The sequence below is a fragment of the Cygnus atratus genome, chromosome 6 (assembly GCF_013377495.2).
Source record: "Cygnus atratus isolate AKBS03 ecotype Queensland, Australia chromosome 6, CAtr_DNAZoo_HiC_assembly, whole genome shotgun sequence".
Lineage (NCBI taxonomy): Eukaryota > Metazoa > Chordata > Aves > Anseriformes > Anatidae > Cygnus > Cygnus atratus.
This window is the reverse complement of record NC_066367.1, coordinates 4,581,983-4,608,435: the sequence shown is the minus strand read 5'-3', so window position 1 is coordinate 4,608,435 and position 26,453 is coordinate 4,581,983. Positions and strand designations below refer to the sequence as shown.

General features: G+C 38.8%; 1 long non-coding RNA gene and 1 other non-coding gene across 2 annotated transcripts; one reads left to right on the top strand and one right to left on the bottom strand.

Moving 5' to 3' along the window:
- Nucleotides 1-2,819: 2,819 nt before the first annotated feature.
- Nucleotides 2,820-2,934, bottom strand: LOC118243202 (U5 spliceosomal RNA). Its single transcript, XR_004777229.1, has one exon. It is a non-coding gene; the product is annotated as a U5 spliceosomal RNA (small nuclear RNA).
- A 531-nt stretch (nucleotides 2,935-3,465) lies between these two features.
- On the top strand, nucleotides 3,466-21,234 carry LOC118243101 (uncharacterized). Its single transcript, XR_004777181.2, has 4 exons — nucleotides 3,466-3,605; nucleotides 17,303-17,408; nucleotides 19,915-20,055; nucleotides 20,567-21,234. It is a non-coding gene; the product is annotated as an uncharacterized LOC118243101 (long non-coding RNA).
- Nucleotides 21,235-26,453: the final 5,219 nt, after the last annotated feature.

The window sequence follows — 26,453 nt, the reverse complement described above, 5'->3', positions numbered from 1 at the left end:
TAATGTTGTTATTACAGGCTTAGATACATATTTTGTAAATATTTTTAGCTCTGTTTCCTCTTATTGTCTCCACTTGCTTTCTCCTGTCCTGATTTTGCATGGTCTTAGCCAAAGAGTAACAGATGTCCCACTGATTACTAATGTAGAAGAACTGAATTTACTCTTGGAAGTCTTCAGAGGACAAAAGGGAAGTCCTCTGAATAATTCAGGCTTCCTTGTCTCTTTTCCATTACTCAATCTGTGCTTTTGTTTTTCTCTTTAGATCCCCGTGCTCCTTACAATCATCTTTTTCTCACTATTTTCAGAATCCTCTAAAAGTGTTTTCTCCCAGCAACCTAAGCTGGTTTAGACTAGCTTTCAATGGACCAAACCTAGGAGATATGGAGCATGCAAACTTTTCCTTTAAATGTGTCATGCTTCTGTCAGGTTCAGCCCCCTGTTATTAACCTCAGAAGCTATTTCTCTTTGTAAATGTCACCCTACAAGAGTCTTCACGAGTATATAGCTGAGAAAACTGGCATATTTAATACTGAGCAGATTTTTTTTTTCCTGAAGTAAATTATTTCTATTTATAAATTACCCTCTGGTATCCTGTAAAAGTTCTGAGTTTGTGGAGTTGTTCAGGAAGCACACAAGCTTTGTGCAAATTGAAAAGCAAGGTTTCTGGCTTGACTTTCAGGTGGGCAGAAAGGAAAAATAGGTCACGTGGTTAACAGCAGCCACCTGGAAGTTTTTTTGTTTGTTTGTTTTGTTTTTCTGAAGTCTCCCCATGACTAGTTTAAATCTTATCTCTTTTATACTGATGTTCTCATTTTATTTTGTCTTTCTTCCCATCATCTCTTGGTTCCAGAAATAGCTAACAGCTACCATTCATTTTGATTACAAACATACTTGGGTACTTTTCAGCTTAAAAATATATTTACATCTATATGTAAAAAAAAAAACAAAAAAAACCTGATTATCCTAATTTCAGTTTGTTACACTGTATACATTCGGCTGAGTTCGACAGACAACTTCTAAAGAAATTTCATGTTTTCATATAGAGTTCTGGCATCTATGCCTGTTTTCCTGCCAGATATTTTGAGTTAACACAGGTCTGCCACTCAAAACCCCCTGGTTCTACCATCAGTACATCCCTCGGGCAGAATAATAGTCACTTTGTACCTGACATAGATGTTTGTAAGAATTACAGCTTGAGAGTTCACATGTACACTCTAAGATACCATGGTGAAAGCAGGTTGAAAGATGATGCAAGGTCATTATCGCAGAACACAGAAGGCTAATAATAATGAAGACTTTTTAGTTCATTATTATACAATATTTTTGAGTTGATTAATTTTAGCTGTTGTCTGCTTTGCATTAATAAATAAATAAATAAATAAACATTCAAGGAGAATTGCTGTAGGGAATAGGAGCAGTATGTCTTGGAGCACCATTATTGTGACGGCTTGGGTTTCCCATACCACACCACAATTTTAGTTCTGTGTGAACAGGGCTTTCAAGGGCTCTCAGCCTCTCCAAAAGGCACTTCATGGCTCTGTTCACTTTTAAAAATACAGACTGCTCTGATTTTGGCTAATTCTTTTCTCTGGCGCAGCTGAATTATTTTATAGTACACAAACCTTCCCACACTTCAGCTCACATCTCTGGCAATGCAACCAACCCCTGCTCCTACAGAGCCAGAGTGCATGGAAAGCAGCCATGCAGCTGACTTAGGTTGATTTAAAAGATGGTGATCAGAGAGAGCAGAGTCCTCCAAAATGGGAAGCTCTCAAATGGGGCCGTAGCCACTGCACATGACTGACCTTTCCATTCATTCCTTCTGGTCTCTGCTAATAGCAGCCTGACCTTCACAAAACATGCTTCCAAAAAAGCTTGGGCTAAGTGGAGAGGAAAAACATTTTGCCTTATGTGTGCAAGCCTTTTGCCTTAGGTGTTCCTCTTCCATTCAGAGATCCATAAGGTTTACTTCTTTCTTTGCTACACGTTCTGTTTCTCTTTCAAGTACTTACCAGACTGGAACACCAGGTAAATCCTCGATACACTTAGCCCACGCTATCTGCTGTGCATTCATGAATTTCCATACTGATATTGCTATCCTTTATCCTAGCTACCTTTTTAGTCTCTTGCTTCCGCGATACAGAATGACAGAATTGTAGGGGTTGGAAGGGACCTCAAGAGATCATTGGGTCCAACCCCCCTGCCAAAGCAGGTTCCTTAGAGCAGGCTGCCCAGGTAGGCATCCAGACGGGTCTTGAATATCTCCGGAGAAGGAGACCCCACAACCTCCCTGGGCAGCCTGTCCCAGTGCTCCGTCACCCTCACCGTGAAGAAGTTCTTTTGCATGTTGGTGTGGAACTTCCTGTGATCCATTTTGTGGCCATTGCCCCTTGTCCTGTCCCCACAAACCACCAAAAAGAGGTTGGCCAAATCCCTCTGTCTCCCACGCTTCAGGTATTTGTAAACATTAATAAGATCCCCTCTCAGTCTTCTTTTCTCCAGGCTGAACAGACCCAGGTCTTCCAACATTTCCTCATAGGAGAGATGCTCCAGGCCCCATATCATCTTTGTTGCCCTCCAGTGGACTCTTTCCAGGAGATCCCTGTTTTTTTTGTACCGGGGAGCCCAGAACTGGACACAGTACTCCAGGTGAGGCCTGACCAGGGCAGAGTAGAGGGGCAGGATCACCTCCCTTTACCTGCTGGCCACGCTCCTTTTTATGCATGCCAGGATCCCATTGGCTTTCTTGGCCACGAGGGCACACTGCTGTCTCATGGTCAACCTGTCATCCACCAGGACCCCCAGGTCCAAAAAAATATATATTTTAAGAAGCAGAGCCTCAAAAAATTCCACTACACTCGCGCTTGTTCCTCTCCACAGAAATCTTTAGTAAAAGGCGAAAGATTTATACGATCTGAAGAGAAACCAGAGATACACATATGATAATAACGTGAAATGTGAACATCCTTGGGTTTGTTTTGATTTGTTTTGTTTATTGTCTGAGTTATACATAACAAACAACATGAACTCAAAGGGATAACTTTCTTGATGATCTGTTGTCTGTTAAGTGCTGTCTGTATAAAAGGTCAGAGTATTTCTGTAGGCTACAATACTTCTTCCTGCAGGTCTTGTCACTGATACATCTCACCAAAAGTATAGTGCAACAGTATCATGATGCCAATATTTTAACCCCATTGCTCCACTACACATTCTGTTTCTTAAATAAAACAGTTCACATCCTAAGAAAGATTCACATTAGAGTATCAGTTAAGTTTAGATTATGTTAAACTTAGCCTAAATAGATAAGGTCAAAGTCTAGAAAACAGGGCTTTAGACCATGATCCGGGAGAGCTTTTGTGAAATGTTTTCCTGACCTAAATGGGATTATTTGGGTATTTAATCTTAAGTGTAAAAGCTTTGCCGAACTAGAGCACTGTTTAACCATAATACCTCTCTTGCTTTTATAGACTTAAAGGGAAATATGGGAAAGCTAAACAAAACAACCTCAAACTAGATCTGTGCAACTTCTTTGGTATATAAATATCCCTAGACAGAGGAGAGAGACAACCAGAAGCACCACTTGAGAAATGGAATTCAAGGCAAATGTGAGTAAAAGCCTTCTCTTGAAAGCTTGCACAGAAAACTTTAGAATACGTTTAAGACAGAGATATTTGTCACATTTCTTATTAACGTTAAATCCCCAAAGCCTATTAGGGAATAAAGACAGTTTATTTTTTTTTGATCAATTTTAGTATTACAAGCCTCAAAAATCCTGCCATTCCCAACTAAGGCTTAAGCATTAAGGCTTTCTCATACGCACAAAGTATCCACAAAGAAAGGAGTTACTGCCATCCTAGTATTCTGTAGCGATGGGCTCTACTTTTTCAGTGTGATAATTCTGAATAATTTTTACACTCCCCTGGACCCGTAAAACTGGAAGGTTGCTGTTGTGATGCTTTACCCGTGTGGACACCTCTCTGTTTTCTTTCCCACATCGTTTTTCGTGGTACTACCATCTTTTATTCCTAGTTTCAGAGAGCAAGGCTTAAGTCTTCTCTAATCCATTAGACACCCATAGTATTTTTTCCTAAATAATTTCCTTAAATAATTTTCCTTAAATAATTTCCTATAGTATTTTTCAATTTTGCGAACAATGAGTGTAGTTTCTTGTTGCGTTTACTGTAGGTAATCTCAGTGTGGAGAGAAAAAAACAACAAAAAAAAGAGAACTGGTTCACAATTTTGTACTTTTGACAACCTTGGAAGAACAAGCAAATCCAAAGCTATAGTTCACACTTCTTAGTGTTTTATGTTTTAAATTGTGTCCTACATTATGTTATGCTTTAAATGCATGTCCCAGCAGATATCATAGCCTGATTATTCAATCAGCGTTTTGAAATCCTTGCTCTGCTGAAATGATAAAGTTACAGTATAACTTACAAGAAATATTCTGGCACTTTTTTCTGTCCATATCTGACCCAGCCCTCATTGTTGCTTTAGATAAACTCTCATCTTATTTCAGAAGTCAGTGTAATTCTCATTCCTGGCAGGATGATCTATGTTCTGTCTACCAAACAGAAGCAAGTGTACAGACAGCAAGCTAAACTTTTTTGGGGGAAAAAACAAAAAAGGAATGGAAATGCTCTTTCTAAAGAGAAGAAGGGAAATTCTAAGTCCCTTTTACACAGAGCAATTTCATACCTTTGTCTCTCTGTTGCAAGAGGAGGCTGCTAGATTGCATGTTGTCTAGAGAGCCAACAGCTGGAGGAAACTTTTGCAGTGGTTTATAAAACAACGAGGAGAACGAAAGAGGTGAATAAGGAATGGCTGTGAGCTGCCCTGAACTACAGGGCATCCAACGAGACTCTCAAGTGGCTGTATCAAACCACACAAAAGGAGCATTTCTTCACGCAACACAGCACGGTTCAAATGGTCAAGGCCATGAGCCTTCCCATGGTATCTTGTGAATGCTGTTTGTAGAGGTTCACAACCCTCCTGGAGGATGTGCCGGGGGGGGGGGGGGGGGGGGGGGGGGGAATGAAGAAAATCACATTTGGAAGCTATTAAACACCAAACAGCACTTGTGGCTTAGGAAATCCCCAAGCTATAAATTGCTAGAAGCAACTCTACTGCGGGAAAGTATCAGTTTATAACTGTCCCGCTCTTCCCGAAGGGTCTGCTGTCAGTCACTGCTCAGACCATCACGCAGGGCTGAAAGTACCTTTGGTCTGATCCAGTACAGGGAAAATAATATTCTTGTGCCAAATAAGTGGTGCATGCAGTGTTTGGTAGTAAAATCTATGATATACCATGTTTCATCATTCAAAGGACCATCTTAAGTGAAGTTTGATATGTTTCTCAGCATGTAAAACATTCAGTGAAGGAAAGAACGTGGGGTACAGAACAGTTAGTTAATTTGGGACTAAATCACAGCTCTCCAATAATTCTGCAGAAATATAGTATATGAGGTGGGTGTTTGGCATTAGATATTTACAAAGATGTTTACCTAGAAAAGACCCAGTTTTCTTATTGCTGACTTAGATTCCCTGTTATGTTTGTTTCTTCATAAAATAAGGTCATACTAAGAACTCTAGTCTGTGTGTTTTTAAATGGCTAGAAATATTTATGAATCAAGTGATTTCTCTTGCAAGTCTCAAGCATCTAGCATTTGCAGTTTATTTGCATATACAAGCATTGATATCTTCCTTGGAAAATTACAGGACTCCATGGATATATATATATATAAGATATTATAAGAAAAAGCATTCAAGATTTTGGATGTCTGAAACAGTGAAGCAGTCCCTCTCACTAATGAGTTCTTAAAATTGAAATCAAAGTCTCATGACAGCTGATAGTTTCACAGAATACGCTGAGGGAAATGGGGGGAAATGAAGGAAATGGGTTATATGCTGTAGAGTATACGTAAGTATCATAAGGCAGTAACCAGATACCTATGATTGCAGAACCAAAATAAACATTAAGTTCATAGGTTTTGTAAGGCTTTGTGTACATCGCAGTTAACAGTGAAAAAACCAAGACCAGGGCACTTAAAGCACTGCCGTTGCTGATGCCAGTGTACCTAGATATGAATAACACATTGTACTGTTTTTCAAAATTACAGGAATTTGTAGACATCAGAATTTGTAAAAACAGAATAAAATCGAAGCTCATTCTTTTAGAGAAGAGAGGAAACATTTTTAATAATGACTTTGTGTCATCAGCTTAGAACATGTACAAGTTGTTGGCCTGCAGATGAAATTTGCTATGGAGACAGAGCGAGCGAGACACAGACCACATAAGTATGTACAGTATGTTATTCTTATTCATTCCAAGGGCTGTAATTCAGCAAAGGTTTTCAGCCTGTTCTTTTAACTTAATAAATAGACCCACTCTACCAAGTGCAATGTTTCCTCTTCATCCTTCTGTGCAAGAATAAAGGGACGATGGTGATTTATTTCATTTATTTTCTTTGTTTCCAACCAACAGTCTTTGGTTAGATGATGTACAGGTGAGAATATGGAAATGTTCAGCCACTGCAGCATTCACAGTTGTATAACCCTGCTCCAAAAAGTAGTTTAAGCTGTAACATTAGTCAGCCACTCCTTGATTTCATGCCCTCAACATTCCTCAACATAGTTCAGAGTCCTGTTGTGTTTCCTTACATTTGATCAGTACATTTTTGCTTTAAAACTTTTATCTAATCTGCCTGAGGAGATGGCATTGAACTGGCTGTTTTTCTTCTTTATGTCATGTCCATGTTTTAAAATTAGGTTCTTTTCTTTTGAGAGGCTGACATAAGTCTTACAACTAGCTGAGATTGTTAATGCTGAGTTGTGACAACAGCTATTTTTTAAGAAAATAGGTTTTGCATAGTCTGCCATTCCCCACTATTTCTATATTCTCTTATCCCACTGTCCAGCCATCATCTCACCATTGCCTCTGGCTTTAAAATTGTTTAAATCTGCTCCCAACCTACCCATGCTTACTGTGTGGCTGCTCATGGTCAATATTAGAAGTCAGGTGAGGGATCTTCTTTTATTTTCTGTTATTTGCTGTTTAATGCTTTGCTTTATCACCCCTCAGATTAGTTCATGTCTTTTTTACCCCATTATGAGGCTTTGGAAAAGAAGTACCTGTGTAATAATGTGGAACATTTATTAACTTTTAATTCTTGATTCCTGGACCATGAAGTGTGTATCTGTGTGTATTTTATAAACAGCTCTTACTTATATTAGCAATCATAAATACCTACTGAGATGGTCTCTGTCATAAAACATGCATTTACCAAAATCTTATTCCCTGGACTTCCTTGTGGAGGATTATTCTGTAACAAAGCAAGAAACACTGATTCAGGGGGCAATACTATTTACCAAAGCTAAGTGTTGTATTTTTATCTACTGGCTTCTACAACACAGAGCTCTACAAAAAGTTCAGGATAAAATCTAACGCTACCCACGCCATCAGGAAATATATTTTCCCTTAGGTAGCATCTCACATCCCCTAAGAAAACATGTGGGCTAAGAACTACAATCCTATAAGACCACATCATGTTGCCTTAAATTCATCAAGAGCAGACCTAATTTAACTGTTTATATTTATAGGATATGTGGACTTGTAATGTAGTCCTATTACTTCGAGACTTTGAGTCTTGATTTCTAAATCAACATCTTTTAGAAATCTTTTAAGTTAGTAAATGTGTTCTTTGCCAAACCAAGCAGCAGCAGCAGCTGTTTCCTTTTGTATTCAACATTGACAAGCCACCTCTCAGTCTGTATAGAGGACACTTCTACACCATGAGTTACCATCGTCTGTAGCTACTCACAGCTGCAGAATGGCCCCATCTGAGAAGGATGAATTTGCACAGACGACTTCTAGTTCAGAATCTGCTCTGCAGATGGCCCAATGGTGGCACAGAAATTGAAAACTGGCAGTTGTATGTTAGGATAAGCGAAAAAAAAAAACGTTTATCATCTCTGGTGAAGATTACTGTTCTTGCCAGCAGCATATGGTGTCGTAATTAGATGTTATAAAGCTTGTGTGTGGAAAAATGCTACCAGACTTCTGGTTTACAGTACAGTGAAAAAAAGTAGCAAGTAGGAAGTTTTGATCTAGGAGCAAGTGCAACACTTTATTCACAGGTTCTTCAATTTTCTGAAACCTTTCAGAGAGGCATCTGTATCTAGTGATATGTGCTTAACGATGAGATGCTTCAGTGTGCTTAAGCAGGAAGGGAATTTTCAGACGAACAAAACATCAGGGGCCCAGTTTGAATTAGAGCATATTTACCTAAAAATATATTACTGTTAGAGTAGTGTAACATTGCTCACGCTTTTTTGCTGTCTACTCGTGGCCTTCAAACTTTGATTGCTTTCACCCAAGTGCAATGTTTCCTCTTCACATACAAATACATGCCAGGCAGAGACAATCTTAAGTGTTAGCCAGCTTCCATCTGCATATGGTAGTGGATAAGACTACTCAGATCAGGAGACAAACTAAGATTGAAGTCATTTTATCTGAAAAAAAAAAATCAAAATCCTTTAACAAAAATTACAACATTGATTATTTGAAATGAAAAACATCAAAAGTAAACATTAGCTCATTTCCCAGTGTTCAGGTAGGCATGTTTTTTTTTCTGGGGAGCAAAATATATATCAAGCAAAAGACAAACTTACATCTACTATGTATTAGGGCCTGAGGTGGTTAAAAAGGTGGATTCTAAACCAGGCCATGAGGACACGAGTGGCCATCCAGAGTGGAGATGTCAGTCAGACTAGTATAGTTGCTCAAGAGCAGCATTAAAACAATTAAGTTAAATGTAAGCAGTTTAATCTGATTTCATACTCTAAATATAAATAGTCTGCAGAAAATTCGACTGTAAGGTCTTCTGACAGTTTTTGTTTTCTTGGTATGCTACAAATAAGCACAGAAACAAACATTTAAATAGAATTTGGTATTAGTAGGTTAGCAAAGGATTATTTTGACAGGTCTTCGCATATTGCTATAGTAGTATGCTACAAGTATACGTTTCTAACAAAAGTAGAAAAATGAAGGGTAGCATTGCATTTATATATAGTAGGAAGTGAACCATCACAAAATACGAACCAGAATACTTAAAAATGAATAAGTTGATGTGTCATGCTGCTATCCATTGTTTCATCCCTGGCATACAGGGAGGGAAATACTGGGTTTGCTAAATGTTGTAGTCAAAACAGCTCTCTGGTTTGGCATGCCTGTAGATATTGCCTACTGCTCTGGATGCCTTCAAATGCTGTGTCAACAGTTCATAATCCTGTATGGAGAATTACTCCTCTCTTTTATACAAATTGATTATTTTCCAAATAAGCTCATCTTTAGTTACCATTTTAATAAAAAGACACCTCTCTTGAGTATACTCAAAATAATCTTGGAAACTAGAAGTGGAAAGGACTTGTTAGGTCATCTAGTTTATCCATCTGCCAGTGCGTGATTTTGCCCTACAGTGCACTTTGTAGTTCTTGGTACAATGTCATTTTAGGTGCACAAAGGGAAGCAGGTTTTATCAGTTTAGAAAGAAATAAAATCTGTGGACAGAGGTCTCTCATTTGCAAGTTTTATGTGTCTTAACCTCAATGAGCATAAAGACTGAAAGGTTTTGCATGTTCTCCTTTCAGACCAAGACCACAACCAGTATTTTTGTCTCAATTACATTGAAACTAAATAATAATAAATGTTGGAAGCTATTCCTCCATTGTTCATCTAATTTGTTTGCATCAGAACTTTCATACTATAATATCTAGGTTGTAAAATGGAGCAAAGGGTAAAATTAACAATATAAACTGTTCAAAAATATGAAGATTTCTCTCTTCTTTTCAGTAGAGTTTTTACTGATGCAGTCCCTAGACCAGAGCTTTTATTGTCTTCAAGAAGATGTAGGGTTGCAATGATGAGGCTCTGTGGAACATCTCCCACACTATCTCAGCCCTGGTTCATCTTTGTTTTCCAGCACAAAGAATGATGCTTTTTGGATTTTGATTGATTTACAATTACCTTCTTCCTATCAGTGGAATCTTGTTGAGATTGTCATTGAATCAGGCTCCGGCAAACACTTTCGTCATGGTAGCAAGGTACAAGGTAGACAGGGATCTTCAGAAGAGCCATCATACAACTGCCAGTTTGCTCTGGTTTTTACGATTCTTTTGGAATTAAGTCTTCTAGATAGTCAAAGATTAACATATTTTCCTAGCTAGCTGTACTTAGTGGGTGCAAAGTTTCCACTGATATGCTTACAAAGCATAGACATAGACGACACAAAAAAACATAAATGCTGTGATATATTTGCATCTACATACATATCTAAGGTCTGTTTTTTCAACTGCCCCACTGACACTAGGTTAGTTCTGTAAATAACTGTTCTGTGTCTTTATTTGGGAGTTCTGAGCAACTTTTTATTGTTTCAAGACTCAGGAAATAAGATTGCAAGAGCTGTTCTTCTCTAATTTTTGTTGTTTTTTTGGAGTGTATCCACTAAAATAGTTGCCTAAAAATTTGAACACATGTTGCTAACAATTAACACCTTGTATTTAGTATTTCAGTTCTCTTTGCTGTAAAAGTCTTGGAGGAGAAAAATAGTTCTAACATACAAAGCGCAGCTACAGAACTGAATACAGTTTCTATGCAGTTAGACTATGCATTAAATGTCAAATATGTTTATACCAAAATATACTTTATATACAGAAGTAATTGTTTGCTATATATATAAACACAGTATTCCCACAAAAAGTTACATTTTGAATTCAGATTCTTAAAAGCTCTCCTAACGCTAATTTCTACGCAGGCTTATTTGCTTTGTCTCCATGAGAGCAAATGAAACATCCAGCAGCAGGATCTGAGTGGTACCCACCTCGAAATTCCTTGTTAGTCTTGAAGAACTTTTACACACAAAGTGGGAAGCATTTATTCAAATAATTCCACTGAATCAATAATGAAGTAATGTTGAACTTTGATCTTTTAATATGTTAGTTATAATAAATATATATATTTGAAATAGGATATAAATCTAAAACATCAAACGGTTAAAAAAAAAAAAGCCATTCATTCAGAACTGATTAATTTTATTCTGCAGCTGAAGCTTGTTTGCCCCACATTATTTAGAACAAGCATTTAGTAATCATTAAAACGTAGAAAGTTACTGACAGCTTAGGAGTTTTCTAGAAATAATAAGTCAACTGTTCATTTTTTCCCAGGCTGTTACAGATTTTATTGCTATCTAATCTAATGTCCAGAAACCCATTGTAAACACAGACTCATGTAAAGTAAACACTGAAGCCTCGGTATCAGATAAACAGAACACTGACGATTCAAATTTTTTTCCACACAAGTCTTCCCAACTTAATTCACAGCAAACTTTCTGTATGTATCAATTTCCATGGGACTTCATAAACTTTACGTTGTTGGTTTTTGGGTTTTGTTTTTTTGATGAAGTCTACAATTTTGCTGGCTACGCTGGGGGTTTGAAGGCACTGCATGCTTTCAGTAGATGTGAATTCAGAAAACAAATGCAGCATTGTGTATAATGACAAAATGTGGAAATAATACAGAGGTCAAGAAGAAAATATTTTCTTCTTTTTCTTCTTCCAGAAGAAAAAAATGTTTTAACTTTTGTGTGAGTTTTCTGTATGATTTTTGTGAAACTTTTGTGCTTCTCTGACATTAACTTCCACAAGAGAGAGGTGTATTAGTGGAATCTTTCAGAGACCTGCAGAAAATTGTGTCTAAAGACAGCCTTTTTGATAAATGTCATGAAAGCTAAAGAGGAAAAAAAAAACCTAAAAGCTTGGAAGGTGATATATAATGAGCTAGATAAAGGTGCTAAAAGGGTATTTGATAATTAACACTGGAGAGAAAGACAACGGAATGTTTCATGGAGAAAAAAAAAGATATTGATGATGATATTATTTGATGATTATGGTTTTAGGGAAGACCAAAGTAATAAAAGTGCAAAACCAAAACCAGAGGAGTTGAGACTACCTTTATGTCTAGATACTGCTATGGATGTTATTAGGCATTAGGAGTTTTTATGTAGAGTAAACAAATTCATACTTCTTTATTTGCCAGCACAGGCAAAAACTAATTTTGTAGATGCAATATAGATATCTAGTTACTTGTTGTTGTTTTTTTAAGCTCACTCAGAAGACAGTCAACCATGGTCTGAAAATTTCTAATTAGAAAATACCAGGGATATTTTTATTGAAAGGCTTGCAGGAAATGGTGTATTAGTGGTATTTTCTTAAAAACTATCAGTTACATTTCTACATGAGTTATCTGAATAGAAAATATAAAATAAGAATACTGAAGGCAGAAATAAAAAAGGACAGTGAGCAGGTCAGAGGTGCAAAACTCAGCCTGGAATGGAAAAGGCAGATGTGGATGGGATAAAGGAACAGTGATCCAAACATTCCAGAGAAATGCGCAATAGCTTGTGCAAACACTCCCCTCAATAATTAGTGCCCAGTTTTGCATGTTCTGAGGATCAGAGGGATTTTCAAAGTGGAGAATACAACAAAATTCAACCCTGGTGCCAATTCCTAACCTCTTTCACCCTGACTGGAGTTAGGCACTCCATAACTAATCAATCAAGATATTAATTTAATATTTTCAAGTAAGCTAGTTTCTACCTATTGCATAATGTCAAAGTTTCTGCAAATTACTGCTGTCCCAGACATTAAACAGGAAGTCAGTCAGTGCTGTGTCTGCAGCTCCTTACAGGGAAGGCACAGAAGTTCAAAATTCATAGCCAATATCCAAAATACCAACTTACCCAAGCAGGTTAGAATAATCCCTGAGTCTATGCACATTATTTTTGCTCCTCATAAATTTATCCCCACCCCCCCAAAAAAGCAAAGTATCAAAGAAGCTTTTAAATAAGCTTGTGTCCTTCAGGAAGATCATACACAGAGAAACAGACAGATATTTGCTTATATGAGGGAACGGGTGGAAGGTTAGCAGACAGATCCATATCTCCGTGCTTCTGATGCAGCAATGTCTGAAGAAATTGGCTGATCATTTTGTGGGTGGTTCTTTTGCTTTGCAAAGTCTCAGCTGAATAGTTACAGCTCTATCCAGCCCCTCTGCTTCCCAAAGTACACAGAGAATTGAGGAATAACTAACAACTGTGAAAATAACTCGGACATCCAAATACGCTATCCGAGGCCGTCATCTCATGAGACAGGCCAAGCCTTTGAAAAGAAAGACTAGTTTATAATAAAATATATTATATAAAAATATGTCATTTAAAATATATCCAAGAATATATAAAAAAAAAACAACTAATAAGAACAAGTACGCCTTAAAGAAGCTGAATTTCTTGAAATTGCAGCTTTGTGTCATTAGGATAAATAGGATGGGAGTTAAAATTTTCAGACAAGAGATTTCAGGATTCAGATATATGAGTCAAAGATAGTTTGGGGGAAAAAAAAGATCTGGTCAAAAAGAACAGACTGAAAAGATAAAAATGATATATGTAGGCTCCTGCAGATTGCAGGAAAAGTGTTATTGTACTTTTCATTAAGAAAATAAATTATTAATCTACTATTCAAATGTATAAACTCAACAGAGTTAAAAACCACACTTGATCAGCAAGGCCTTTCTATTAACTAAATTTTAAAGAATTCAAAACTTCCACATCTCTAAATTTCTGAGAGCACTCAATTACAAAGGTTAAAGGTCCGTGAAGTGTTTTATGTCTCAGGGTTAGCTTGCTCCAGAGGGCATTCTGGAGCACAAGTGGGTCAGTCCTCATATTAATTCTTTTCAGACATCATAAGTTTCATTGTTTCATTTATTAACTTGTCAAAATATCTGACCCTTGCTCAGTTCCGTGGGTGGAGATGGTTGCGTGCTAAAGCCAATCTTCTGATCTATTGTTGCTGGCTTTGCCCCATGAGCTTGGAGGCAGGTGGCCCCAGTAGAATGGCTCCTGCCCAGCTCCACTTTAGAAATGCTCCAGGGTCTTTGGTGGGGCTGAGGCAAGGGCAGCAGGGCAGGGTGTTAGCCCTCTGGCACTTCTGCAGTGGCTTGGTGTACCCTGAGGTCCTGGCTTTCTTCCTTTCATAGCATCCATGGCTCGCATCTCCACATCTGCCTGCACAACTGTCTCTTCTGCTTCCTACCAAAATCTAGGAGTTCTCCCTTTTCCTGGCCATTCCAGCAAGACCTCCATGTGCCTTGCTCATTCACTCCTTCAGTAGCTGCTGCTGTCTGTATGTTTTGGTGGCTCTCATAAGTTGTGTTCAAAGGGAGAACAAAAAGGCAGAAGTCCCCTGTTAACTGTACAGAGGTTAGATGGTAACCCACTGCAGACAAGCATGCTTTCATAGATGTACAGCTGTCTAAATACAAAGTTCACTAGCAAAAATATTGCAAATATTAATTGTAATGTGTGAATATGTCACGTGTGATAGGAGCATTTCATAATATTCATTTTACAATATATCACATGAGAGGAGTGTTTTACAATACCTATGGTCTGATAATTCCAAGGTGTCCCCAAAAACAGATATTTCTTTTATCTGAATTTATCACTAAAATCACAAAACGTGAGTAGTTAATTTGAATTTGACCATATGCTCATAGGAAAAGACAAAGAACAAATAGTACAAGCCCTGTGGGGCAATCTTTTCTGTTCGTGCTGGAGATGGATTGGCAGTGAAATAGCAGTACAGAAGGAATCTGATTTAGATGTCCTTCAATTTTTATTGTGTTAAGTAGCAAAATAAATAGATAAATAAACATGATTGCAATGACTGAAACACTGAAAGGTTAAAAGAAAGAGCGGCTTCTAGCTTTTGATTCCCTCAAGATAGCTGAGACACTGCAGGGTCAGCCAAGAAGTGACTTGCTGATGCCACGCATCAAAATTGTGCCTCGCTGGCTGGCTGTGGTGTTGCTTTGTGCCTCCCTGGGGACAGGGCCTGAGGCATTGGGAGAGCTGGCCCTTTATCTGGCGCAAGTCTGGATAGCTTGTGTTAAACCCTGGTGTTGGGTTTTTTTCCATTTCTCCAACTTGGCTCCAGATGTGCAGTGAGGTGCTTTGTTAAACGACTGATGTGTAAAATGAGTGAGAACAAGGTCTAGAACAGAAAATGCAGCGCGTGCAAACAGCAGGTATGTACCCATCCAGATGCTGGTGGGTGCCATGTCTTTTGCAAGTGGCCACAGATTCCTACTGTTGGAAATAAGGCAATACGTATAGGGGTCATATCTGTATCTCCTAGTATCTCAATGCTCTCTAGAGACAAATTAATAGTAACTTTTAAGATATTTTTTTTTTTCCTGGCAAGGCACAGTTTGGATGGGCTTAAGCCTGTATTGCCAAGGAGACCAGGCCAGCCTAGATACAGTCAGTGTAACATTTGGGAAGTCTAAAGTGTTTCATTGATAAGGAATGTGGTAAGTCTGTTCGTATTGACGTGGTAGGGCTGTGGTGTTTATACCGTGTTTGACACGTTCAGGAGTCTGGCTTATATGTTATGCAGCTCATTGAAAATAATACATTTCATTTAAAGATTGCAGAACAGTGTCTTTGCATCTTCTTTTATATCCCACATCACTTCCCACAGCCATTCCTGGAGTGTTAAGGATTATTCTACAGTGAGAGAATATTATTTCATGTGCTGTTTTTTCATGACTCTTTCGCAGAAACAGAAAATAGGGCAAGATTCTTCTTGATATATAATTTCTTTCCATAAATCATTTCATTAAAAAGACCCTGACGTCTCTCTAAATGTAACTCATATCTACTTTAAGGTGAGGTAACGCTTGCATAGTGAGCATCTATATGTGTTGGTCTTCTAATTTACTCTGAAAAGAATGTCTTCAGAATTTCCATTCAGCTTGAAGCCTACCAGAAGCTCAGCTCTTAATAGAAGTTCAATCAGACACAGTGCTTCTAAGGAGGCCTAATAACTATCTTTCTCTTTTGAGGGGTAATTAGCTCTGCACCAAATAGATTAAAACTGGCTTGCTCATTGTGTTCCAAAATAGCCAATGCGCTAGGTCCAGAGGAAAATTGGTGCACATTGTTAGGCTGATAATATGAGAAGTTATTCAAGGACAAATTCTTTTAATTTTTATGATTTGAATTTTTTTTTTTTTTTACTCTGCCTAACAGAAATTGCAATCCACATTGCTTGTGTATTTTTACAAGTACTACATCTCATAAATATTGAAGTATTGCTATGGTCATCTTTGCAGCTTTCCAAAGATAATGATGAGGTGAATTGTACTAATTGTCCCTTGTTGGAAAACAGGGTTTCAAAAAGGTTTTGATGAAAAGCTCTGAAAAAAACACCTCATTCTAACTTTGAGAGGGTTAGTAAATAAATAAAAGATAATGCCTCCTATCTCCCTGCCCAGAGCTTGTGTATTGAATATGTTTGATTTAAATGTATGCTGCTTTTCCACCTATGTGACATTTCATTCACAGGTTAACAAAAAAAGAATATGACCAAATCAGTGGTTAAAAATTTAAATGCTGTATGTCGTCATTAGAAAGCTGCTTTAAGCTAGAATTCAAAAATCCTTTGATCACTAATGGGATGGTGCCAGAATTTTGCAGTTGGCATGCACACATCTTGTCCCACAGGGCATAACTATGTAAGCTTGTCCATGCTATTCTTCCTCATAAGCTGATGGAGAGTATGTTGAAAAATGCAAGTATGCTACAGCCTTCAGTGGCAGTAGTGGCACCCAGGTGGCAAGTTCTCTGGGTTCTTGGTAGCTACCTTAGCACAAACAAAAATAATATAGTAATTAGTGTTCATATCATAATGTCACCTGCACAGGGCTGCAGGTACACTAATTTTATATGGGAGGTACTGCATTCAAAATATTTTAATAGTAACATCCCCAGGTGCCAGGCTTTAAGACCATGCAGTGTAGCTAGTTGTTATTAATTTGTACAAAATTTACCACACAACTTCCATTTTCTTGATGTTTCTTGATGATGTCTGCACTGGCACTTGGCTCTGACAAGGTGTGTGACCCATGCAGGAGTCAGGTACCTGTCCCAAGGGAAGCTGCCAACGTGGACAGCAGGGGCAGATCTAACTTTGAGGACACTCAGGACCCTTCCCAGTAGAAGTTCATAAACCTTGCTGTGATCTTTCTTTATCATTAAGTTTTAACAGCAACATGCAGTAACTCCATAACACCGTTTAACAGCAGAGGTAACTATACAATAGTACGAAGGCCTTATTACAGTGATGTAGCATGTAACAACTTGATGGAACATGTGGCAAATTTACCTTTTCCTTTTTTCCACCAAGGTTTCAAGGTGCCTTTGTGTGCTGGTGCACCTGCACCGTAGCCCTCAGCAGGTCCATCATCACCCCGAGAGCCAGGCACGGTGCCACCTGGCTGTGCGTGTGGAGGGTGAGTAAGAGAAAGCTGTGAGGTCGTTGAAAGAAGAATGATGTTTTATTCTGTTTTGCTAGGTAGGAAAAGTAAATATTTCTGTCAATGTGTTCTTCGTGATGAAGAACCTTACAGTGTGCTTGTTTTGCATGGTGTTGTTCTCCGAAATCTCTGTTGCACCCAGGCAAATGTGCATGCACATGCCTGCAGGAGTCAACTACAAAACATTATCTTGAGGTCACCCTTGCTAAAAAGTAATCCAGCAGCTACTGAGAGAAACCACCAGGCGAGTCCCTTTGTTGTTTGTCTCCCTAAGGCAGTGGCCTTGAATCATGAAAATGGAAGGGGACTGCTCTAACTAAGAACAGTCATGAGGCAAAAATGTCATTGACATCTGTATTGATTTTTTTTTTTTTAATCAGTCAGTGAAATCCGTTGATAGATTTTTGCATTTCAGTGCCTGATTTAGCTCAGAACGTAAACATCACCAGCTGGACAGCTCTGTCAATTGCACTCAATTTTCAGAGAGGCTAAGTATTCTTACAGTAATGTTAACTAAATTTTTCTTCAGAAATTTGTTCTACTCTGTTTCTCCGTTTAAGAAATGTCTTAAGAAATCCAGCCAAAAGTACAGAAGGTCTGACTGTGGCGATCTGCACTATTTGGACATTAGTAGAAAATTAATGAATCAGCAGCATAATGCTTCAAAAAAAGATTTACTTTTTCACTTGGTGATGGTACAACTCTGATTCCAAAGATATTAAGAGTTTGACAGGAATGCCAGTAATGTTTCTGAGAAATAATGGTAAATGTCACTTGGCTGGTGAGAACCAAAGTTGAGGTATACGGCAATCTTCATGTGCTGTAGTTCAGTAAATATGGCACTGGATCAGGACCAGGATTCTGCTTATATCTTCTTTTTTATTTCTAGAAAATATTCTGTTTCCTTTATGTTGTAGTTTGCCGTTTGCCTTTGCAAAGATTACACTTCCTAAAGTTCTCAGAGATCTAGAGATGGCATATGTAAACTATTCTTCATCCTGAAATTTCACTACACTTCCAAAAGAAAATATTTCCTCCAGTTTCTGAGTAGTTGAAGTGGTCATGGGTGATATCTTGAGAGCTTGAAAAATAACAGCATTGCAGTGGTTTTGTTCACAATGACAAAACATAAAGAGGCACAGTAAGGCAGCTTATGGGAAAGATAGTACAATAACAACACTGACCTCCTGACCCTTGTAAATTAGGAAGTGCAATTTCTAAATCAAAAACAGCACCAGAAACTCTGGGAATGGAAACAGGCTTAATTCTTTGTTGTGCAAAGAAACCGAGATTTCCATAACAGCAGGTCAGATTTTTGGTCCTGTGTACATGTCCATTTGTTTCATAAATTCCAGACAGCTGTGTGCTCAGAGTGGCTTTGGGAACAAGGATAAGTCAGTGGGGAAGTTATGAGGAGAATGGCTGGGGATCTGCACCCTTTCCATGCCAAGGAGACGCAGGGTTGCTCAGGAGACGGAGATCCCTATATTCCTAAATGCTCCCTGAGGAATCTCTTTGCAGTCAAGACCATTCTCTCCTGCAGTGTCTACAGGGTTGTCTTGAACACAGAGTCTGCAGTAAACAACGTATGTTTACCATCAAGGAAGAATGACCCAGACCAGATCTCTAATCTCAAAATAAACACTAACCAGATATAGTGGCATCCATGAAAAGATTTTTTCCACTGCCACTTCTTTTAATTTTCTGTATGCAAGATTTGTTCAATACTCTGGGCCCTGGAACTGATATCTAACAGGAGTTTGGTGGAACATCCTTATGAGGATAGGCGAGTCATCTGGGGCTGGGAAGGTTGGGATTAATTATATTTTGTTTCAAGGCATACTCTATTTCTTTGCCCCCTTGCAGTCTTTTTTTTTTTCCCCTGTATAGTTCCACCAGTTTATTCATTGTTCTGCCATTTGAAAAGGGTTGTTCCATACCTTCAAATATTGATTTAATAAATTGAAGTAGGTAGTTTTTTGAGTTTTCCAATGTGTGTAGAAAATTAACTGCTGAGAAGAATCCATTCTTATATATACGATTAAAAAGATTTTGTACTTTAAAGCTATTTATTTTAAAAAGTTAAAAAGCATAATCTCGTATTGTTCCACTAAATACATATATATATATATATATTATAATATTTATTTCCACTTTTTCATGAGACACAATTGTTAGGAAAGGAGACAGAAAACATCTCTTATCTTTAGGAAACAAAGAGCAAGTGGATCTCAAATCATAACAATTTTTGTATTCATAGAATAATTAAAATTTAGGTGTTTGGGCAGGCAGTAAGTTTACATTTTGTGTTAGTTTGTCTGGGAAAAACATCTGTTTGTTTAGCAAATGCAAAAAGACTGCCTGACATCAACCCAGGACTGGGTCAAGGCAGTATAAATCAGGCTGCACTGCTGCTACTAGAAAATAAAACTATGGCAAGCACTTGGGAAGTGTAAATTCTGTATATATATTACATTTATAGGTGTAAGCTACGTGCTACAAGTATGTGTAGATATGGGAGAAACAAAAGGAGATGTCTCAAGAACAGCCTCAGACAAGAAAGTTGTGTAAGCAGAAGTCCCCACCACGCATAGAAAGCCCATGTTATGTTACAGGAACTTTGGTGAGTAACGAGGATGTGCTTTTGGGCAGGCTGGAAATCTGCAGGGGCTGAGGCAAGAGGAGGAGAGGAGGTGCCTCAGTACAAAAAAGGTGGATTCCAGGGTTTGCTGGATTCATACCACTGTTACCGCTGTTTGTGCCACAGAGTTCATGGGGAATGAATATGAGCTAACTTCCTTCTGTTTTCTTGATAATTCTTCCTGACTGTTTAACTTGGTCACCAGAGTCCACCACAACTTTGTTGTTACTACTTTGGGGTGGTTTTGTGGCATCTTTTTACTCTGAGTATCTAATAAAACACCCAGGCTTGCCCAAGCAGTTGTTAATGACATTGAGCTGTTACATTTGAACTAGGATTTTCTGTTCTGTAATACAAAACCAAAAACGTGCAAGCTCATAAACAGCTTAGTCATAAAACAGGTTGGGATCAATAGTATAGGAGTTCTTCTGTGCATGAAGATCCTATGCATTACCCAGGATAACTCATAAGTGCTGCCACTTCCCTGTAGCAGATATACCATGGCCTGTATGAGTGTGTTAGAGTTAACAAGAGAGGAATGCATGTGACAAGAGGTCATGGATCAGAAGAGATCCCTTCAAGCAGATGTGGAGAGCCAGCCTTTCAGGCCACCCAGCAGCAGCAGGACTGGCCCCAGCGTGGTCCGCGCTCCCTCCGCCCAGAGAAGCAGCTGGACACCACCTCTCCGTTCTAGGAAACCCGTGCACTCCCTGGGACATGTGGCACGTCTGTGGTCCAGAAGAGAACGTCACACCTGCCTTGCAGAGTCAGGGAAAATTGGTCCAATGCTAATCCTGAAGACTGAGATTTCTTTTTCTTTTTTTTTCTTTTCTTTTTTTTTTTTTTTTACATTTTGATGACCAGGATTTCCTTTCTTGTGGAATAATCTCATATTGCCATATTTTCTGACCTACTCACAGATCTTCTCTTGCCTCCGTTTAGAATAGATTTTTCTAAAAAATCAATTGTTTTTCCTTTCTAATTTCTTCTGCTTTGAATTGTGTTAATTCCAAACAGATCAAGAGTTAAAACAATTAATCCTGTATTCGTTTTCTTTTTTTTTCCAAACGATAAGTCATATGAGTATGGATGGCCTTTTGTTATTCTTTAGTAAGCTCAAACAAGAATATTTATTCCCTCATTAGAAAAAACAATAAATCAGAGAAGAAAAAAATGTGAAACAATAATTTAAAATAATTCCTGGCTGTGTCTTACAGTTGCTCTTTTTTATTTAGAAAATGAAAAAAAAAAAACCAATGGGGGGGGGGGGGGGGAGATCAGAAAAACCATTCCTAAAATGTGCTGGATCACTAGTCCTGACGGCTAAATCCTGGAATTTTTCTGTGCCGAGGTCTTATGTGAACCAACAGACGAATTGGAGAATGCTTGAGCCGTGTTGGGAACTCCACGTGCTCTCTGGAACAGCAGTGCTTTGAGCAGAGGCAGCAGAGACGACAGCCTGTCCCTGAGCAGAGCCCAACAGAGTGAAGGTTGGTGCACCCCCACTTCCTCCACAAACTCTGTGCTGCAAGGATAACCTACTTTATATGCTAGCGTGATCTCAGACTGCTCTCTTGACAGATTTATCAGGTTTTTTGTTACTTGGACGTATATCAAAACAGGATTTTTTGCACTCATGTAAAAGCAAACATAGCTGAGCAACTCACAACTAAATTTAGTCTTAAGTATTTAAGTATTTTCTGCCATTTTTCTGTTGCTGTCCATCTAACCGCCATACGCTGTAAGTTGCAAAAGCCTTTACATGACACTGTCCTGACACAAAGTCTTGCAGCCGTTCCATTGAGTATTTTCTTAGGGAATGGGATGGTGGTGTTTCTTTAAAAAAAAAAGTGGAGGTCTGCTTTTTTAAGTTGCACAGTGGAAATCTGAATTAGAGATGAGAAGAAAGGATTCCTTGCAAAATAAGTTTGACACCTCGGTGAAAAAGAGGAACATCTTCTCCAAGGCTTTGGGCCAGTGCTCTAAACTAACAGATTTCATCATTGGCGACAAGAGTAGGTACGTGTTCAGTACAAAAAACCACGCCCTGGCCACAGATTTTGAATTCCCCAGCATTCGGTACACCCAAAGGTCATTAAATTCATTTGGCTTGCATCCCTCCTGCTGTGAAGAGAAAATGCTGTGGGTGCTGTCTGCTTCACCCGTATGCAGTCATAATGTTGGCTCTGCTCTAAGAGCCTTCACAGCTGTGCTGTAACACAGTTAGTTCCCAACATGACTCAGTTGAAGGATTTTATTTAATCTGCACAGGACTTCTGCAAAAAGAGAATTTTCATTTGTGAAAAGCGTTGAAGCTGTGCGAAGGTGAAAGCAGAAGGCATGTGAACAAGAGGCTGCATCTCAAAAGCTAATTTCCCATTGTCTTAGGAAATAATTTCAGTGAAATGGAAAGATGGGAGATAAATAGAACAATTTCATTGATTTGACCACCTTAATTCCTGTACTTGTCCTATTAGTCATCAGTGCTGTGGTCGTAGTTTGTATTACTTCTAGTTCATAAACAGGAATGATTAAATTGCAAGGGTTTTTGTTGTTGTTGTTGTTGTTTGCTTTGTTTAGTGGCTCTAAATTCAGCTCTTCTGGTAGGTCAAGTATTTTTTAAAAGTGGGCTTGAAGAGAAAACAATCTGCTAGATGCATCTTAGCAGTGTGTGTTTGTTCAGTAATAGTGCAATCCAGGGGAAAAAAATAAAGTCAGACACAGACAGACACAGACACAGATTTCTAGGTTGGAAGAGACCTCAAGATCATCGAGTCAAACCTCCGACCTAACACTAAGTACTCCACTAAACCATATCGCTAAGCTCTACATCTAAACGTCTTTTGAAGACCTCCAGGGACGGTGACTCCACCACCTCCCTGGGCAGCCCGTTCCAATGCTTAATAACCCTTTCGGTAAAGAAGTACTTCCTAACATCCAACCTAAAACTCCCCTGTCGCAACTTTCGCCCATTCCCCCTCGTCCTGTCACCAGGCACGTGGGAGAACAGACCAACCCCCACCTCGCTACAGCCTCCTTTAAGGTAACTGTAGAGAGCGATAAGGTCGCCCCTGAGCCTCCTCTTCTCCAGGCTGAACAAGCCCAGCTCCCTCAGCCGCTCCTCGTAAGACTTGTTCTCCAGACCCCTCACCAGCTTGGTCGCCCTTCTCTGGACTCGCTCGAGCACCTCCATGTCCTTCCTGTAGCGAGGGGCCCAAAACTGAACACAGTACTCAAGGTGCGGCCTCACCAGAGCCGAGTACAGGGGGACAATCACTTCCCTAGACCTGCTGGCCACACTGCTTCTTATACAGGCCAGGATGCTGTTGGCCTTCTTGGCCACCTGAGCACACTGCTGGCTCATATTCAGCCGACTGTCAACCAATATTCCCAGGTCCTTCTCGGCCAGGCAACTTTCCAACCACTCATCTCCCAGCCTGTAGCTCTGCTTGGGGTTGTTGCGCCCCAGGTGCAGGACCCAGCACTTGGCCTTGTTGAACTTCATACAGTTGACCTCAGCCCAAAGTCCTTACAAGACTTAGAAGACTTGACCCAAGCTTCACTGATGTGGCATCTGGGGGAACTTACCTAAATTAAGTTCCCCTTTTTATTTATATTTGCTTTTGGTGATTATTTGCGCTATTTTTGGCTTTTTATTCCTTTGAAGTTAGATACCCCTTTTTAAATTCCAAGATCCTCTACAATGATTTAAATCCTCCTAGAACAACAACAAAAAGATTCTTGTTCCCGACATATGACAATGACAAAAACTGAAGACTGGCAGTTCAGATTAAGTTCTCTTGGGGACAAAGGATAGCTACCAGCCTGTTTTACAAGTCTTAATTTTGGGAACTTTCAAAGTAACTCTTAAATCATTTGCTTAAGGACTGATCTTTGGTGTAGGTGGACCTGAAGTCACCTGATAAATACATATTTTGTATTTATATATATTGTATATTCAAAATGCCACTGACCACAAGACTCAAAAGTACACAAAGAATCCCAAATTGCAGAAGGAGCAGCATGAATACTCCAAAGTTGTCTGACATTGAAGTTTGTCAGTAGTTTTGATCTACATATCTTCCGTGGTATTCACGGTAAAAAGCAAATACGTTCGGTAACAAATAATTTTTCCAGGTTCCCTCCATGCCCATTCTCTGATTCTGATATGAATACTTTTTTCCAGTTTAATCCAGATGCCAAGACACTACATTCCTGAGGAGGTGAGTGTTAACCAAGAACAACTCACTGAATACTCTTAAACTGCCTGCAAAACTCAAGAATCAAGATAGCTGGGTTTCGAGCAAGGGTGCGTCTGCAAAGAGGATGTGAAAAGGAAGTCTCTGCTCACAAAGTGTCCATGGATGTTCAAGGAAAGCTGTGCCACAGGTAATTAAAATCAAACAACATTGTGAATGCCCAATTAAAAGGAACTGACTCATGGCGGTTAAAGGCAGTTGCCTTGTGCTTTCACTCTAGAAATATAAAATCAAATCTACCACCACTGTTATTTAAAGTTAGCGTTAATGAGAAACTCCAGTGCAGCTGATTGTTGCCGTTAATTATTTGCTGAGCCACAGCAAAGATACCCCAGAACTCACGAAAGATAATGTCCATAAGTACTAGTGATTTTTATGGGATGTAATCATGAAGTGATATAGGTAATGTTTCTATTCAGGAATGTCAGAGTTCATTTCTGTACAAATTGAAGCATGCAGATTGATACTCCAATGCCTATCAGAAATAGTACATATCGTGATAAATTTGACTTCATGGTTTAGTTGGGGCATAATTTAATATCCAAGGTGAACCATCCAGAGCTCTTCTTAGAATTTAAATTTTAATTGAATGATTCAGTGTTGTTCTATATAAATTGAAGGAAAGTAGTAGTGAAAGTAAGGCATTCACCAAGGGTGTTCTCTGTTTTTTAAAAAGATAAACTTAAGAAGTATAAGGAAATATTTGGTGAAAATATGAAAAAAATCATATGAGAATATGAAAAAATGAGTAAATAAAGCCGTATGGGCATATGCATAAAGATCTGAAGCCTTTTGGTTAGCGGGTGGCTGTTTGTTTATTGTAGCTACTTGATAACCTGTTAAGTAAAGTGATACTGGGTATGAAAACCTACAACTGCCTGAAATAACTCTGCCATCCCAACAAAGACAAGATGGACAATTTGAGAGTATTTAATTCAAACAGAAAAGCCCTGCATCATTCTTTCGAAAGGTATGAAGCCATTTCTGCCTTATGATGTGTAAGATGCAGAAGAGACCCTCCGGGTATGTTGAAAGTGGCATCAAGTTATTTAAGATTTCTTCATATTTGCTTCACCCTGTTTCACCTCAGGTGACCCTGGCAGAAGATGACTTTCCCATTTAAGTGCAAATGTATTTCAGGTAAATAGGTTTTGAAGTGAGACATGATACCTATCAGGTTAAAAGATAGCCTCACACTGCTTTGATTTTTTTATGCATGCACAGATGTGGGTCCCTTTTTTGGGGACTGATAAATGCATTAATGACAGAAGAGACAGTTCCCTGGGTCATTGGTATCTCAGCAGTGCTTAAGAGCAAATGAGTGAGCGCTCTTGCAGTTAATGAGCTGGACCAAATTAACCAACTGAGAGTAGTAATTAATTTGATCACTGATTTATCAGAGATGCGCACTGACACAGCTTTCTGCATTCACTTTGGAGTCTCTCAAACTTGTAATTAAAGCTAAATTGCTAAAACTGCATTTGTAACAAAACCTGTTTAAGCCATCTTATTTGGAAAATAGCTCTGTATGTTCTGATTCTTCTGATTATCAGTAAACTGTTATATGGAATAAATAAAGAACAGAGGTTAATTAAAAATAGTAGTTTGAAGATTATTTTTTTCAGCTATATCTTCCTGTTTGAGGAGCAAAGAGTAAAGAAAAAGGTGGTACTTGTTCTGCATTCCTTTCAAATACTGTAATAAAAGCATTTAGCTGCATTATTGAAAAAGTATTAGTTTGTGAAATTGGTGCCTCTGAATATATACTTATTTTTTTTTAATGTGAGCTTTCTTCCTAGGTCACACAAAATCCTGATGTGAGAAAAGCACTGGAACAGAAGTGTTGCAATTTTCAGGCCTCCCCTTCGTTAACTCCGATGGCTCCTCAGCAGAAACAGCCAAGTTTGCTGCTACACAGCTGAGATTTTTCAGTTTTGGGCGTCACATCAGGTACTCACCTTTCATCTTTGCTAGGAAGCACTAGGAAGCACTAGGAATTAAAAATTGTGTTTGGGCTGTATGACTGCTGATTTGCATGAGAAATGCGTTGCCCTGGGCAGGCTGCTGCTGGGCTCCTTTTTTCCCGTCCATACATCTCGCACGCAGCACACACTAACTGTG